The sequence below is a fragment of the Protopterus annectens genome, chromosome 15.part0 (genome assembly GCF_019279795.1).
Source record: "Protopterus annectens isolate FY-2018-M chromosome 15.part0, PAN1.0, whole genome shotgun sequence".
NCBI lineage: Eukaryota > Metazoa > Chordata > Ceratodontiformes > Protopteridae > Protopterus > Protopterus annectens.
Window position 1 is genome coordinate 803,059,663 of NC_056749.1, and position 16,710 is coordinate 803,076,372.

Here is a 16,710-nt window from a genome sequence, read left to right on the forward strand (position 1 = left end):
TTTACTGTGTTTCAGCACCGCTTACCGTCGTGCAAACACGTGGAAACCTGCTTACAACTGCTTAAGAGTGTTTTAATCTACCTGCATCCAAAAGCCCTTATTCTGGCCCTCAAAATAACCTAACAGCCCTTGAACCTGGAACCATGAATACCCTGTCACTGACTTTACCACTAAGGCATCTGCGATATGTACAAATGTTATGGTGTTTAGAATATACATTGTACTATAGACATTCCCCTCTACTGAAAACAAATGTGACAGTCAGTTGGTGTACATATGTCTGATACATGTTAATGTTCATATGTTTGTGAAAGTAGGTGTTGCAATGTGACATGACAGGGTGTATTATGAATGCTTTGTGTCCTTGAGTACTGCGGTGGTGGTGAGTACTGCGGTGGTGGTGCTGCGGTAGCGTTGTTGCCTCACAGTAAGACGTTGTCTTGTTCAATTCTCAGCTAGAGCGTCTTCTGTGTGGAGACATATGTGAATGGGCATACCTTCGTTGAACGTTGTGCGTCAGGGCCGGCAACTCGACACGTAAAAATCTACTGCCAATCATTAGTGGACCGGAGTTCCGCTGTGGCGACCCCTAACCGGGAAAAGCTGAAAGACACAACAACAACTCCATATATGCCCCTCCAGTTCACTTATAGGACATCCAACCCAGGCCCTCCTTGATGTATGATTGCATTACCCATCATTCTTTCCCCACTCCAATCTTCACATACACAACAACCATCCCTTCTGTGGTGAATTAGGTTAATATAAATTGTTATAATACCAGAGCTGCATGTGTTTTGTGTACACTCTAATTCCTTTGGAGTGCTTCTGTGTCATCACGTGTGTTCATAGATGTTTATATATATATATATATATATATATATATATATATATATATATATATATATATATACATATATATATATATATATATATATATATATATACATATATATATATATATATATATATATATATATATATATTTCGTATTAGTTTGTAACAGTAATACATATGTAGACTGGAATGTGTTGGTTCACAAACTACAGTACATTACAATGTACTGTACATATGTACACAAAGTCACTGTCCCATTTGTGATCATTACAGTGAAATGCATATGGTATAAGGTTTAGTCCCAAGACCATGAAACATGTGTACACCTTGGATGACTTAGTGGTACATCCCATGACTATAGTGTACATGGTCCAGAGTTCGACACCTGCAATGCTTTACGAATATTTTTTACTGCAGAATAAGGCTTATTTAAGCAGTTGTTAGCATGTTTAAAAGTGTTTGTGTGACATTGTAGCAGGTTTAAACACAGTTAGACAAACTTTGTAACATATACCCTGTGCACGCAAATACGGTCACATCCGCTAACTACTCCAGATATATACATGTCAGTGACGTACCATCTCACTATGTGCTGACATAACATTCTCTGTTGACTGTACTCTCCTACACACATGGGTTTATATGAGTGATTCAAATGTTTATTATACAGATGATTGTTACCTATATATGCAAGCTGTGGTTAAGGTATACTTTTGCACATGATAAACATCCCTGCCTTTATTGGGATTGTAACCTCGAATGCGCAGATACTATGTGGATGCTGTAACCATTACACTGTTGACATTAACGTTGCTTCTGCCTATTTCCTATTTAGATGATTTCTATGTGTAAGCTAGGCTAAGTAAATGGCGGGAGCCCCAAAACTCACTGAGCTTCACGTACTCTTGAAATAACAACATATAACAAATGTACTGTGAGACAATACATTACATTCCTAACTACATTAGGCATAGCCTCAGTGACACACTTCAAGGGAAACCTTGTTGTGTGAATGGGAAACAGACTATACACCCCTGGGATCATCTGTCCCAGAACCATACAGCCAGGGGGTGGGGGAGCCTGTCCTGTTTGATAGCTGCAAGACCTGTTGGGGGAATTTAATGGTGTTGAATTGCCACATTAACATGCCCTCTTTAGATCACTAAGTGCCCCTATCACCCTCTACAACCCCAGTCTTCAACAGCTTCCAACAGCTCTGCCTGGAATTGCTTCATTGGCTATGCTTGACAGAGGCTCAGTTACTTCATCAGTGCTGCAGAGAAGGCCAACACACTGTTGCTATGCTTCTAATTGCCCTTGGGCAGGTAGGTAGTAGGCTATCTGTGAACCTCTAACGTGCAGGCCATCACAGCTATAATATGTGAATAAACAGACATTCAGATCACAATATACAGTGTGAACTCACCATGTAGTCAGGAAACAGTTGAGTACAGCAAGAACATACAGAACACTGATACTTAGTATAGAAGACTTGTATAAGTTTAAGGTTTTCTATTGCTTACCAGTAGGATACCTACAGGGGAGATGAAAAACAAGCACAGATGGGGAACATGCATGCAATGATACCATACCAGCCCATGTGTCAGCCTTACGCTTTGGAATACTGGTCAAGGCTATTGCCACCCCCATGGTGCCTTATTTTGGGGAGTCTCGAAGGTGAATACCAGCTCTGTAAACAGCACAATAGCAGATTCACTGAGGATTATGCTACTCGACACCAGGCATTGTGATCACAAAATGCATGCACTCACAGCACTCCTCAGGATGGACAACATCAGCATCTGTGCATTAACCTGAAATCTGTCTTAAGGCTCCTGAGAGCACACCAGCAGTACCAGACTACAACCCATACCACACATTTCAGCCACACAACATGGACTAACAGACATGGAGGGGCTGTATCCATATTCATCAGGGATACCTACACATCCAGGTTAGTGGGGCAGCATGATACCTCTGTGATCATCCATGTGCAGCTAACATCAGCTACAACTGCAATGTGGAATGTGACCTGCTACAGATCACCTTCCATGACCCAGGACCTCCATTCCACCTACCTGGAGACAGTGGAGAACATGACAGTCCTAAGGCACACCCTGGCATTGGTCGATGTCAACTACCATGCCATTAACTGGGAAACGTACTCCGGTACTCACTTCCAGGCCCAGCACTTCCTGGAATGTATCACCTCATATGCCCTGTATCAGGTGGTAACATCCCTAACATGGGGTTGAAACTACTAGATGTAGTCATCACCAACATGGGCAACAGGTGCACCACAGCGGAGGTTAACCGGTCACTGGTTAGATCTGACTATGAATTGTTCACTGTTTCCACACCCTAGCATCTCCCCCACCCATGGATACCACAGTGTATACCTTTCCTACAGCTAAATTTACACTACTAGTGGCAGGGGTGGGGAGTTTCACAGCCCCCATGCTAAGGGGAAACACTGCTCAAGATACAGACAGATTTACAAATGCAGTCTATAAGCACCTACATGGATGCATGGATCATGCCATCACTGGTAAACCAAGGCTCACTCCTCCCAGACAAGGACACTGGTCTGGTGGACCTCTGCAATAAACAGGCTATATTACAGAAGTAGAACAGTGTTCCAGACACACAGTAAATCCCACGAAAGGCAGACGTCTGTGACCACTATTAGTATGATACGTAGGTCCCTCATGACATCATCCAAGGCTAACATCAGAAGGAGAATGCACAAGGATTCGAAAGATAACCACAAAGCCCTCTTTGGCTATGTCAAGGATCTACGTGGTGACACACAGATTTGCACTGTGCCGGTGAAATATAGCACAAAATATGCTGACTCTACTGATATCGCCAACATCCTTGCAGATACATTAGGTGCATATAGTCACCAAGACATTAGATGACAGAGGGAAATGGTTCACACATACTACCTGGACCTCACCAAGGCTTTTGACACCATAACCTACTCAGGTATTATTGATAAACACATCAGCCTTTACATTCACCCATACATAACAGGTTGGGTTGCCAACGGGCTTACACACAGAACCCACATGGTATGACTAGCGGTCTCCAGGTCCAACTCTTGAACAGTCATGACTGGTGTCCCACAGGACTCAGTCCTGGGAGCCCTACTGTTTAGCATATACATCTCAGATGTACAAACAAACACAGGTGGACTACGGCAGACCACGTTTGGCAATGACTGCAAACTGGAAACCATGACTGATAGTCCAGCTGACATGGACATCCCTCAAGGGGCCTCACAGAGGATTTCACAGGGTTTTCAATGACACGGCCTCCAGCCAAGTGCCACTAACTGCATGGTCATTCCATTGTGGAATTGGCACCCACATATTAACACATGTGCAGCAGCTACCTTAATACAGACAAGGTAATTGGGTATCTGGGGACTAAGGTAGATAGTGATCTCTCCTTTGACAATCATATCTCCACAGTAGTTAGGACATCCTTCTATGTAGGCCATCTGATTACTAAAGGATTCCCATCTAGACATACTGGGGTTATAGTGCCCCTTTACTCATCACTCATCAGTCCCACCATAGGGTATAATAACCCATGTGGGATATACCTCAGAGGATACGTCCAACAACTGGGGGTTCCATGAATGTACCTCACCAAGGGGAATACTGGCCTCCAACATATGGCCTATGCAGCTGGACTGAATAAACTCCTGCTTTACTCAGTGGCATCTCGTTTACCCAGAGATGATCTCCACTGGCCAGCACAGCCATGTCGAACTCAGGCTTGATGGATATGCTCCACCTATGGAAATCCATGTCACAGTGAGCCACACACTGTAGTGAGCTGACCTTGCCACAACAATAACTGGAAGATTCTGGAGGGATAGCATCCTGTCACAGACACTCTCCTTACTTTGGAACAACATCCCTAACTACATTATACAGAGCCCCTTACTAACACTCTGCATGAGAGACCTTGAAGGGTGGATGGGGAACAGTAGATGCACCCCAGGGATCTCGCCATTGGCTCTGCTCCACAGAGGGATGGTTAATGAATCAATGGGGTGGCAAAAGCTGACACATTTTGGCTGGCCTTATGACTGACTTCTGGCAGTTGGCCAAGTATTTACCAATGAATCTACACATACAGTATCTGCATATGCTGATAGCTTAATTTACTGTTCAGGTGTTGACTTACCTTCTGCCAATGGCTGTTGTGTGTGCAATAGTTGAGGGCTGCCTATGTTGGATGCACAGAGTAGACTGCCTATACATGACATTTTACAGGTAGTCTTGTGTGTGTGCCATCCATTTTTACTGTGTGTGCAGGTGGTGAAAGGGGTCAGTTCTTAGGTGCCTACACTGTCAGTGTGTGTGCTATACGTTACCTCTTTGCCAAGGCATGGGCATACTGGGCATGCATCAGTCTGCCTACTGGGGCTGGCTCAGGGTGTTTGCGGTCTGAGTACCTTTGTGCCTGTGGGGCCATTGGCAATGGTGGTGGGCTGTGAGAGCCTTCACCATTCTGTCCCTGCTGCAGCTGTTTCCGCAGGACCGTATTGTGTAGCATGTTACACACTGTGAAGATGTGGGCACATGTGCCTGGAGAGTACTGCACTGCTCCACCAGATATGTCCAAGCAATGGAACCATGATTTCAGCATCCCAAACACACCCTCTATGATGATTCTGGTTTGTGCATGTGCCTCATTATGGCATTCCTGCATGGGTGTCTGTGCATTTCTGATGGGAGTCATCATGCACGGTTCCAGTGCACAGCCAGCATTCACCACCAGGTGGCCATTTGGGATGTCCCCCCTGGCAAATAACTGATACAGCTGTGAGGCATGACAGATGTGGGAGTTGTGATAGCTTCCAGGGCTGCCAGCACACACATCCATGATAATGCCCTGGGCATTGCACATGACCTGGCTGTTGATGAAGGGGTATCCCTTGCAGTTTATGTAGTGCCTGCCCTGCTCACCAGGTGGTGACTTGATGTGTATGTGTGTGCAGTCGATTGCACCCAGTACCTCTGGGTATTCTGCCACATGGTGGAAGAGACGCATATTGCTGGCCAACTCCTCCTGTGTTCGGGGGATGTATATGTGCTCATTGGCATGTTGTAACATGGCATCCAGGAACTGGTGTAGTACTTTGGATGCTGATGCCTGTGAGATACCCATGATATCACCAGTTGGTCTTTGAAAGGTACCTGTAGCTAGTATTCTCAGGCTTACACATACCTTCGTATCCACTGGGATGGGTTCCCCTTTGTTTGTTCTGGCTCTGAGGCGTGGCCAGCACAGCTCCACAAGTTGCTGTAGGGTGTCGCTGTCCACCCTATAATGCTCTACTATCTCCAGATTATGTAGCCCCTGAGTAGGTTACCCTGGGTCTGAACACTCTCCTCCTCTGGTGTCTGTGGTGGTCGTGTGCATCATCCTCCACACCACCTTCCATCTCCATCACATGCTGGTGGATCAAAGCTATGGCAGTCCCTAACATGTACATAATAAAGGTTCCCCATCTGTATACACTACTGGTGCAGAGTGTATAGGAATACACAAATGTATGTGAGGTGCTTTCACACTTTATAGTATTGTGCTTTGGATGCTGCTGATGTGAGTGGGTGGGTATGAGTTATTCCAGCTGCTGCATGTCTTAATTATGGGTTTTGCAATGAGTACTGCAAGTGTGGGGACTTTACTGTGGAGATCTACTTGCCTGCCTTGATTAATCTGTTGCCCTTTAATTCACTTTTAGACCTGGATCCCCTCCCATTATCAGGCATGCATCGACCTGCCATCTTTCTTGTTTTGTACTTTCCATACCCAGTCATGGCGAAATGTGCCTTGTAGCTGTTATATTGCATATTGCCTTTGTTCTGCTTTGACACTTAGCTGTTGTTTTTGCAGTACAGCCTCTCCCCTTCCCTGTTCTGCAGGTAGCTGCTTGCAGCCCTGTTAACTGTTGTCAATGGCCCACTTTAGGTTCCTAGGTGTTAGTCATTTGTACTCCAATTTCACTGCTGCAGCATTTCCTTATTTCTTTCCTATATCCTTCCTATTTCAGCTGCAGTGCGCACCATACATTCCCGTTTATTGGGTTTACGTGCATTTTCGTCTCTGTTCACATGCATAATCTGTTACCTTGTGTACTCTCAGCTAAGCATAGCTATGGGCAATTTGACACACTCCTATCATGCAGCTTTGCCTAGCTACGGGCAGACTGGTTTAGCAATGCTCCAATGTGCTTACAGCAATGGCGACACACCCCTCTCTTGATGTCATCTTTATCTCAAGGGCTCACCTCAGTGTTATAATGCTATGCTGTGAGGTGCATCCTTACACCAGTGGGGAATCTACGATTCACTATTACTGCTCTCATTTGCATGGCATTGCCTACTAATCCCTAACTACTGCGCATAACACTGTCACTGTCCCTTAGCAACCCTTGCACCATGAGTATGGTGTAGCATTCCTGCCATTGACTATTATGGGGAAATCGTGATGTGTTTCATTGCGGTTTTATTCTATATTTTTATATATTCCTTGCAATCCTCTTTGCGCACCACTGCCCTGTGCTTCCACATCGCAATAGTGTGACTATATATATATATATATATATATATATATATATATATATATATATTAAATGTTAATTTTATATTTTGTACATGTTTTTTATGCCAATGGCTATATATTTAGACATTGGTATATATTAACAATATAATACATGTGTTTGGTCAGCTGTCATGGCTCCGATTTTATGTTTGCAAAAATGTAAACCATTTTCTACAGTTTACATTTCTGCATGCTTAGATTATGCCTGCACCACTTCCTGAATCGCTACATACCTACATTTGCATGCTACACTGCTGCACATGGGATAATTAGCATACAAGGCTCAGGAGTTATGCGGGCGTAGCACACGCAGGTAGTGCATGTGGGAACAACTCATAGCTGACTCGCTCGGCGGCCATATTTGGTGCTAGAACGCCAGTGCTACACCTGCACCTGGCGCAAGCTTCTTGAATCCTGGGGATAAAATTTTATGATGTTTTTCTAACATATCATGCAGTCTGGTTATTAAACATTAATGGAAATAAAAACATAACACCATAATCAAAGCACATAACTACTAAGCTATGTGAGAAGTAGAATTTTATGATGTTTTCCTAACATATAATGCAGTCAGATTATTAAACATTAATGGAAATAAAACCATCAGTCCCAAGTTTTTAACCCAGGAGCCCAGACACCATAGTCAAAGCACCTATGCACTAAGACATTTGAGACATAGAATAGCATGATGTTTTACCTACCATATCATGCAGTCTGGTCATTTCAATTAATGCAAAAGAAATGTCAGCCCCAACTCTAGGGCCCCATACACCATAGTCAAAGCACTTAACTACAAAGCCATTGGAAACATAGAACAGCATGATGTTTACCTAACATATCATGCAGTCTGGTTATTTAAATTAATGGAAAAATGTCAGTACCAAGTGTCAAGCCAAGGACCCTGTATACCATAGTCAAAGCACTCAACCACTAAGCCATTTCAGACATGTTGTACCTACCATATCATGCAGTCTGGTTATTTAACATTAATGGAAATAAAACTGTCTCTCCAAAGTAATTAACCCAGGACCCTGTACGCCACAGTCACAGCCCCATACCAGTACACCATCTTAGGTGTACAAGCCACTGTTGCTCTTCCAAAGTTATCATACAATACAGGTAAACCACCACCATGTTATGTAGAACTAATCATGTGTTGCACATATATATATATATATATATATATATATATATATATATATATACATATATATATATATATATATATATATATTTATATACATACCTGAAATATACATATACACATATAAATATATGACGGAAGGCATATATTTATATATACATCTCTCTTCACACACACACACACACACACACACACACACACACACACATATACATATATATATATATATATATATATATATATATATATATATATATATATATGTAGTCATATAACATGCAGTGCAGACATACCTCAGAATCATACATATCAACCTCTTAGTGCAAGACTAATGAACAAAGGCTGCACAAAAGGTGGGAAATGGGCCCCATATATGGACAGAATCAGAATATTGCTGTCATAACTGAACAGTTCTACAGCAACAGGGACTGTATTAGCAGAACTGTTGGAATGATATGGAGATGACAAATTGACATGTATGTCAGTCTTCACTAACATAAATCCTTGCATCATAACAGTGTTACCCAGAGAAATGCAAAGAAACTGTGGAACAGTAACAATGTATGGGCCAAACACATGGACAGTCTTCAAACAGCCTGGCACTGGAGAGGTATGTTCACAATCCTGCAGTGCAGTGAATCTGGAACAAGCCAGACAAAGTGGGGGAACACAGGCATGACAATAGAGACATATCCAAATGATGTGAGTAGATAAGCTGAGAAGGTTGTTGTAGTAACACTGCTCCTGCTAGCATAAATTGACAGAAATATCACCATAGTGCATTTTACAGTGACTGTCTGGAAGCCAAAAGAAAGCACCACCTTAACAGATACAAGCATACATAATCTGAGGGTTATGCTACTCTGATGTGGAGATGCTATACATTACTATTGAAGGCCCTGTGGTTGTCTCCACTATCTGCTGCAATCATGTTGTCATAGGTATGTTTACAGCTGTTGAGGAGAGATCACAACCTTTGGTTGAGGCTGATAAGGGAGTATTTCCAGACGTGGGATGTCACCTTATTCCCCATGAAGGCCCTCCTTCTGTTGTAGGGTTTCTTTATGGCAGGGGACCACCAGATTGGCTTCCTTATTTCTGTGGAGAGCATCTTGGCTGTATTGCATATGGCAAAAGCTATGCATTTGTGTGTGTGTGTTCATACAGTGCATTGGTGTAAGATTATGCGGTCATGCAACTAGTCTCCATCTGCACTGGGTGCCATGCAGCTAGCCACCTCTGTTTGTATGTGCCCAAATGTAGCTTTGGAGAAGATTTCATGGTGGTTAACTTTGTGAGAGGTGGCAGGGATGTGGAATTCCAATGTGATTAGTTTGTGTTAGTAACTAACCAGGGAGGAGTTGACTATTGATGCAGAGCAACATTCGCCCATGTTAGTAATGATCAGGTCAAGGATGTGGATACTTCTAGCGGGAGTAAGAGTGAGCATGTCCAGAGCATTGGAATCAATGAATCACAGAAAGCATTGGCCAAGTGTATTGGTACATGAGTAGTTTTTCCAGTTAATGGTGGGGTAGTTGATGTTGGCCTGTATGAGAGTGTTAGGTTGGAACTTAATATTCCCCAAGGTGCTTTGGAATGGGGAGTGTGAGTCTCGGACCATGTTTGTGGACCTACAGCAGGCTATGACCTGTATTGCTGTCTTAGCCAATGTTAGCTGCACCTGAAGTATCTCAGATGCATTATGTTGTGCTAACAGTCTGAAGGTGTGCACATCGATTATGAATATTGAAACACCACCACCCTTCCAGCTGCAGTCCAACTTCGGGGGCACACAGGTGTGGAATGAGTGATAGCTTGGTAGTGCAGGTGTGTTTCCTGCTACCTTGAAGCAGTTCCCTGTTACAGCACAAATGTCGATGTTCTCCAGTTTAAGGATTGCTTTGAGCAAGTGAATTTGTAAATGTAGACCTCTACTGTTGAGCAGCATGATCCTCAGATTACATTTGTTTGTAGCTGTTACAGTGTTAATGTGGTCTGTGGAACATTGCCTAAAAAGCCACCATAGGGGTAGCAACAGTCTTGGCCAGTATCTGGAAGCCCAGGTATGACAGATGCAGGACATCTGTGGCAAAGGATCACAGTCTGTCAAACATGTCATCTCAGGTGCATAGATAGTGGAACCCTTTAATATGACACCAGAAATGTAGCCAATTGTTGAGAACAATCGCTTTCAGCTTGTACTGTGGTATCATTCTGGGTGATGGTAGGATGCTGCTCAGGCTAGGGTCATACCCATCTGGGCTACATAGTCGGCGGCCTTTTCCATGTCTGTTTCCATATAGTCCAGGGAGGTACGTCAGGACATTCACACCCACATGTACAATGACAGAGTCATATGTGTACCTGTTGTTGGGGGACCTCAGTGTGTGTGTGTTATGTGGCAGATCCTGGTGCCAACAGCCAGCTGACTGTGACATTCTCTTTTTTCAACCTTGTGAGTGGGACATCACTGTTTCTCACTATCAAGTCAACTATGGCTATTGTTTTTGCCATGCTGTTTTGCCTTAGGTGTTTTGGTTGAGTGCCACACTGTTTAGGAGACATGTGTGTCTTGTGATTAGTATTGTGTGGCGGTGGTGGAGTGCATATCTGCATTGGAGGTCCCTGTTGTTTGTGCAGCTTTTCATTGAGAGCCTCCACAAAGGTGGGTGTGTGGTTTGTGTTTTTATATGAAGGCAATGCTGGTGTGTGTTCTAGACAGCTATGTGTTCCAAGTAGTGTGGTGCAAGTGGTGACTGTATCCTCTTGACCAAATATTCTGATCATGGCTGGGGAGTATGTGGCTTCCAATTTGGATGTATAGGTGCATCTCTTGCAAGTCTGAGTGTAGAGAGGTAAGAGGTGAGGGTTGTCAGTGTACATGAGGCACTTGTGACATTCCCTCAGGATGGCCAAGTTCAGCAGGTTAATAGGTTAAAGCACAGGGAACTGACCTGTAGACATGCCTGGAGGTGTGTGATTACTGGAGCTGTTTCCTCATAGAATGCTTAGTGTTGTTACCATGTTTGTGTGGTAAAATCCTTGCTACAAGATGTCTGGTAAAGTGTTAAAGTAATATGCTATTGAAAGTGCAGGAGAGAACTAGCATATCTAACTGACACATTGAAGAGCAGACTTGGGCAACATTCAGAAGCTAACATACAGTCCTGGATACAGCAGTTCTATATCTGGACCAAACTAGTTACAGGAAAGGTAACTGATTAGCATTATTTTAATAGCCAAATGTCTGGTGCATTATATGTGTATCCATGTAGTGTAGCTTGTGTATAATGGATGTGTGAGTGCATATCTCATGTCCAACCACCCCATGTATACACTTGTCTCATACAGTATACTCACACCCCTTGCTACTGTAATGACAGCACATATAGGCATGCTTTGTACAGGAAATACTATACACCTGGCCTTTAACAAAATAGACAGCCCTTGAACCTGTACACAATAGTCAAAGCATATAATCACTAAGCCATCTGAGCTGTACTATTTTATGATGTTCTCAACCTTAGCATGCAGTGCAGTCAGTTTATCATAGGGAAGGAACACTGTGGAATCAGTACTGATTTAATTATCAATAACATGCAGCACTATCAGAGCCAAGAGCACCTTAGTACAATTCTGGACCATGCCATATGAAGTGGGGGGCAGTCTAAGGACATACAAATACATTGGTAATGGTACAAAGGGACCCATGCTACTGACATCTGCTGCCACCACCTACACAGTACAAGTAATAAGTACACAGTACACTGCTACAAAATCAGGATAGGCCATACACAATGGCATGACATGCACTGACCTCTTAGCAATATAATTAAAATGACTTGAGGATAGTAAAACAACAACCAGCCATCAATACACACAAATGTTTTATTGTGTTTTGCCATCAAATATTACAACATTACAAAATGTAATTGCCTGAAATACAGGAAGCAATTGACACTTAATTACGTATGTTCTTAAACAGCCTCTGCTTACACTCCTCAGTTAACCCCCTAGGGGATGCAGTATTAAATGATACAATGTAAATTAATTCTTCACATAACAATGGTTCTAAGTGTTGATGAAGCTGGGAAATAGACCTTTTCCAAAAAATACATTGTAAATCACTACAGTCCCCATGGTGAAATGTATGACAAGTAACAGCTCTAGAACGTTTGTCCATGTAATAACTGACATCTCGCACATGTTCTAACAGACTGATTCTAAGCCATGCCCTACTATTACACAGACCCACCTCTTGACTGTACAGGGTTCTACATGCTGTCCAGCCTTTGCACTCATGTGTATGGTCCCTACCTCCCTTAATGTGTCTTATTCCACAACATCACTGGGATGATAGCAGGAATGTTAGCACTACATACTGATAGACCATACCTACCAACCTTCTACTGCATGACAACTGGACAAAGCCTGTCATATAAGTGGAAGTCAGAGGTCCAAACACAGGGCCTTATTTGATATATTGATGTTATATGCTGAGAAAGTTGCTAATGTTAAAGGATTGGTTGCAACATCACTATTCTGAGGGATATGAAGTCAGAAACACATATGGATATTGCCATTTACTAGCAGCAATGATCAGAGTATGCCACTGATTTGCCATGGACAACACCTGTTTGGGTAACACACAAAACGTAGGCAAACCTCTGGCCATTATGTGGATAGGCCTACAGTTCAGAGCTATGCAGACACAACTTTGTTAGACTGACATCCATGCAGAAGGAGCATGTACACACAAAGCCTGCCAAACTAGCAGTATTCACACCATATAACAGCAATACTCACATTTGGTCCCTAAGTCTGTAACCTTCTCCAACATTTAGTTGGCCTGTCTCCATAAGTCGTATTGTAAGAGTTATCCCCACCTGTTGTGTGTAACACTCAGTAGCCATAGACCTCCAGGATATGCTCCTCACAGCCAAGGCAAAGGGACAACGTCCACATTAACTACTTAATTATAGGAGTGTGTTGCCATGACATTGGCTATTGGAAGAACTACCCAGATGCTATGCATGCAATTAGAAAGTGGGGAACACCAATTGGTGAACAGGCCATCACCTGGTCAAGAGCATTACCTACAAAGGGCATGCAGATACCTATACCAAACATATGTCTACCAGTACTCCATGTTGGGAAACAGAAAGACGTGGAGCAACCTGCTGATACAACCCAGTGCAGTGTGAAATAATAAAAGGTATGTGAAACAAGTGAGCATATAAGTGAATGTAGTATGTGTTTTCTAATAATGGGAAATAGGATTTTGACAGATTTATGTCTGAGCGAGACTTTTAGTGATGTCCTGCTAAACAGCACCTATGGCCATAGCATCTGTCTCTATCAGCTGTGACATGGAACACAGCTAAGGACCCTAACTCACCCCGGGAAAGGACAGCTCATACATGACAAACACTGAAGTCTCTGTCAAACACTACTGACTGTGCCACTGCTAGGCCAGTTACAGGGATATTGTACATATCCATATGCTACCTGTGAATATGAGTAGGATACACATGTTTGCCATGTAAATCTATGAGAACTATATAGTGTGTATACACTTTCCATAGCCAGAGAACTGGCAGATTCCACACATGTGGATAGACAGGGGTGTTCATAAGTGGACTGCTGCCCATCATGGCCCTGCCACAAGTGCCATAGCAGGTGTCACCAGACACATGTTTTGGACTGTTAAATAAAAATAAGTGCTCAATGTGCCCAAACTCACACTGGTAAACTCAAAAGACAGGCACAGCAGATCAGCAAGAGATGTTTATTTTCACTTCACGAACAAACCTCACAGAACAGAAAGTTTTTGTTTCTGTTCTGTGAGGTTTGTTCGAGGAGTCAAAATAAACATCTCTTGCTGATCTGCTGTGCCTGTCTTTTGAGTTTATATGTTTTGGACTGTCATGGAGGCACATCCACATGTCAAATCTAACACTGGACATATTCTCAGGGTCACAAATGCAACTCTTCATGCTATGTGTGGCAACATCCTTGATCTTGGAAATGCCCACCGTTATTATGCTGAGGTCAGAGGTAGATGGTTAGGTGAGATGGTGGCAATCATCAACTGTGGGATTTCTGTGCCACAGCATGTGGTGGGAGTTAGGCATCAGCCATGTGGATGTAGGACAGAACATGTATTGGATGTACAATGGTGTAAAACTGTAAACCATGGTCACGTATGTCACTCAAACACACACAGCCAGAATACTAATCTCACAAACACAAACATACACACTTGGCACAACTGAGATTAGAAACACTACCTACCTAGGTCTTGCTGTTCAAGTCCTCTGCATTTATTGCACACGCCATGGAGAAAGTAGAGTGAAGTTTTCTCCACAGTCCCTCTAAGGTGAATGACATCCACTGGCCTTGCACAGTATGGCAATGGGAGATATCCTGGGTGAGAATTACCAGGAAATACTATCAGCTACAGAAATATACACAATGACCAACACAGATATAGCCATACACACACTTGCCACACCTGTGGTTAGCAGCCCTGCCAATCTCGTCATTCAGTCCATACTGTTACAGTGTTTTGGCACACAGCACATGCCTTATTGGGCTGAAAAGTGTCATCAGTTACCTGTATGGTCGATGGTGACAGCGGTCCTCATACAGTGGATCTTGGGGGATGTACTGGGGGTACCATGGTGTAAACATATTACACCCAGCACCCCACCCACATTGCATATAGTACTCACTCATACCCATGATAATGCTATGACAAACCCACAATCATTCATTTACAAGGAATAAAATGCAAACCTTTGCCTGCCTAGGTAATTATTGCTATTACATTGATATGCATTTATTGCATGTTCATAGGTTCATAGGTTGGTACTAGGCTATCAGCCCTAGGGCCTATACAAACCTAGCCATAACAATTCTCTGGCTATTTTGTCCCACACTATTTACTTCCCTGACCCCTGTCTAGCAGGGTGACTGATGTGATCCCCGGGGTGAATTTTCTTTCTCCCATCCAATCATCAAGGTTCCTTTTGAAGAGGGCCAAAGAGGTGCTCTGCTTGACATGTATGGGCAGTCTATTCCAGAGTCTGGGGAGTCTCTGGGTCAGGAACCTATCCCTCCAGCATGTCTTGTTTATTGTGATGACAAGGTTTAGATCCCTGGAGTGTGTGGCTCTGAGGGATTGGGATTTCTTTAAGTGTAGCATGTCCAAAAGCTTTGGGTTTGACATGGCCTTGTATGTTAAGCAGAGATCGCCTCTGAGTAAATGAGTGTGACAGAGTATAGCTGGAGTTATTAAGGCAGTCAGCATAGAGCATCTGCTTTAGACCTGTGATTCTTTTAGTGAGGTATTTCTGTGGCCTTTCCAGTTGTTGCAGATGTCTTGAGAGGTACATACCAAATGGGGCATTGTATTCTATAATGGGTCTAATGAGGGATGAGTACTTTGGGACAATGACCTTTTTTTCTGGATGAAAAGCTCTTAGTGATGAGGTGTGCCACATAGAAGGATTTCCTGACTGTTGTGGTGATGTGGTTATTGAAGGTGAGACCACTGTCCACCTGTGTCCCTAAGTCTCTTATCACACTTTCGGTGTTTAGTGTACTGTCACCTATGTGGTAATTCATGAGTACATGTTTTTTCCCAAAGGGAATAACTATACATTTCTTGGCATTGAGCTTGAGCCCATGGCTCTGGCACCAAGCATCTGTTTCTGTAAGGCCCTTTTGTAGAGTATCCACATCACTTGGGCAAACAATAATGGCTCCCAGTTTGCAGTCATCTACTAACTTTGTTAGCCAGAGTCCCTTAGTGTTTGCCTGTACTTCAGAGAAGTAGATGACAAACAGGAGAGGTCCCAGGACTGAACTCTGAGGTACTCCACTTGTCACTTGTCTGGAACTGGATTTGGAGTCAGCTACTTTTACAGTGTGGGTTCTGTCAGTAAGCCAGTTGGCAACCTATCGAGTGACATAGGGATTAATGCCCAGCTTAGTAAGTTTATCTATGATTCCAGAGTGGCGGGATGGTGTCAAAGGCCTTGGTGAGGTCCAGATAGGCTGGGTGGACTGCCTTATCCTTGTCCATGGCTCTGGAG